The following is a 2,751-nucleotide window of genomic DNA, read 5'->3' on the forward strand; positions in this document are numbered from 1 at the left end:
AACATTTTGGCGATGCTATCTGTTGCAAAGGAGCGTATCCAGAGCACCTGTAGGCATCTATAGATGCTTCCACACAGGGGACACTCACACAATTTATTTATTTATTTATTTCGTACCTGGCTTTTCCCTCTCGTGGTGACCCAAAGTGGCTTGTATTGTCCTTGCCAGCATTTTATACTCACAACAAACTGTGTGATAGGTTAGGCTGACAAGAGAGCACGACTGGCCCAAGGTCACCCAGCGAGCTTCCATGGCATGTGTGGGGTTCAAACCCAGGTCTCCCAGATACTAGTCCAACACTCCTAACCAGTACATTTCATTCATTCATTCATTCATTCATTCTTCAGATTTGTACCCTGCCCTCCTAGCCATGGCTGGCTCAGGGCGGCTTACATAAAAATCACAAATAAACATTTAAAATAGTGCAATAAACCATTTAAAACAGTATCAAAACCAATTCGCAGTTCCATAAGAAGTGCTCGTTTTGCTGTTACTGAGTTCATGATGGCTACCCTCAGCTCTCTCTTCCCATAGCCGGCTCGCAGGTCTTCTGGAGAGGTCTTTCAGGCGGCTGGCACAGGCTGTAGATATTTATTTTATTTATTTATTTTATTTATCCTTCGACTTGATATACCGCCCTAACCCCCGTAGGGGTCTCTGGGCCCTCCATTGCTGCCGCTTCTCCACAAACCTCCATAGGCGGAGGAGGGTGCCCCCCACCCTACTAAGGGTGGGTACCCATTTATCTACTCGCCGATAGATAGTTACTTGGCTTTCAAACCGCTGGGTGGGCGGGAGCTAGGACTTAAGGGTCGAGAGCTCACCTCGACCACGGTGGGACTTGAACAGATGCTCGAGTAGATGTTAATGCAGGTGTTATACTCCCTGCGCCACCGATATAAATTCATCACACTGGCTCTCAGCCCCTGGATCAAAGGGAAACAGATATTCGTGATGTTATGGGTCTTCCGAGCACGACACATGGAGTTCCTTCTCAGGGCTTTCCCCTTTGAGCTGTTTTCCCTCAGTTTAAAGGGGAGTCCCTGAGGAGGGAATATCCATGTGCCTTCCATGGCTAGGGGGCGGAGCTCAGTTCAACTTTCAAAATGGTGTGGGGCAGCTCATTGCCTTCTGCCTTTCCCCTCCTCTTGTCTTTTAAAAGGGCTTTCCCCCCTTTCCCTTGCCGAGCTGTGTTGCAGCGTTACAACACAGTTCGGCAAGGAGCCAGTCTGGTGTAATGGTTAAGCATGTGGACTCTAATCTGGGGGAACCAGGTGTGATTCCCCAATCCTCCACTTGCACCTGCTGATGTGACCTTGGGTCAGTCACAAGCTCTGGCACAGCTGTCCTTGAAAAAAAGAGCAGTTCTCGAAAGAGCTCTCTCAGGCCCGCCTACCTCACCGGGTGTCTGTTGTGGGGAGGGGAAGGGAAAGGAGTTTGTAAGCCACTCTGAGACTCCGAATGAAGGGCAGGGTATAAATCCAATCTCCTCCTCCTCCTCTTCTTCTTCCACTTGCAGCTGCTGGATGACCTTGGGCAAGCCATAGTTCTGTCAGAGCTGTTATTGAAAGAGCAGTTCTCGAAACAGCTCTCTCAGGCCCGCCTACCTCACCAGGTGTCTGTTGTGGGGAGGGGAAGGGAAAGGAGTTTGTAAGCCACTCTGAGACTCCGAATGAAGGGCAGGGTATAAATCCAATCTCCTCCTCCTCCTCTTCTTCTTCCACTTGCAGCTGCTGGATGACCTTGGGCAAGCCATAGTTCTGTCAGAGATGTTCTTGAAAGAGCAGTTCTTGAAAGAGCTCTCTCTTTGTTAGCTTGGAGTGGAGACTGCATGAGCTACCTTGTTCTGAAACCTGGGGCTTGTATCCCTATATCTCTTTTGTTAATAAACAGATGTTGTTTTGAGCATACCTGTCTCTGCTGTATAAACCGAAGAGCACAAAAGTACCCTAATCCTGACCACAGGTGAAAGGGAATACTACAGTAAGCAAGAAGGGACGTGAGGCTCAGAAACCAGAGCGGGCTCAGAGCTTGCTAAGATCCTGAGGGTTAAGCCTCACTTTTTTTTTTTAAGTTTGGGGGATTTGTCTGAGTCACCCTACTTCTGGGAAAGGCAAGCGAAGCCGGCTCTGCAGGGCTCAGCCACAATTCAGTGTAGGAATCAGGATGGACACCGTGTACAGCCAAAGGCAGAGGTGGCCTAAGGTATTCCTAATTACGAAAGATGTTCATGCAGTGAGTGATGATCCCACATCAATGTGAAGTCAGCACACTGAAAGGAAAGGGTTCCCCCCCCCCCAATCAAACATTGCAGGACTACTCAGTTGCCTACTGCTAAAGCTTTTCCAAGTAAGCGAACAGATGCAAAGTCAACACACAGGCAGCCTTTTGAAAGAGTCAGCTCTGAAGTTTGCATCATTTCTCGCTAACAGAAACCGGCCCAATGCAAAAGCATTGCTTTGCCAACCCCCCACCCCAACGCCTTATCCAACACAGCCGCTGCTGTCCATCAGGCAAGTAGATTACTGCTCTCAGGGTCCCACACAGGTATCTCCTGCCTCCTGCAATTTAAAGAATCCTCTGGGAGACAACTAACTCCTACCAAAATCCAGTCTTTTCCTCTTGCATCACCCTAAAGCACATCCCTCCCCCCCCCTTCCCTTTTACACATACCTTACAAGAGCGAGCATAAGCTGTTGGTATTCACAGGTGTATCATGCTAAGGTGAACCCAATCTTCTTGTTAATTGCA

Source organism: Gekko japonicus, unplaced genomic scaffold (genome assembly GCF_001447785.1).
Source record: "Gekko japonicus isolate JY-2015 unplaced genomic scaffold, Gekko_japonicus_V1.1 scaffold3153, whole genome shotgun sequence".
NCBI lineage: Eukaryota > Metazoa > Chordata > Lepidosauria > Squamata > Gekkonidae > Gekko > Gekko japonicus.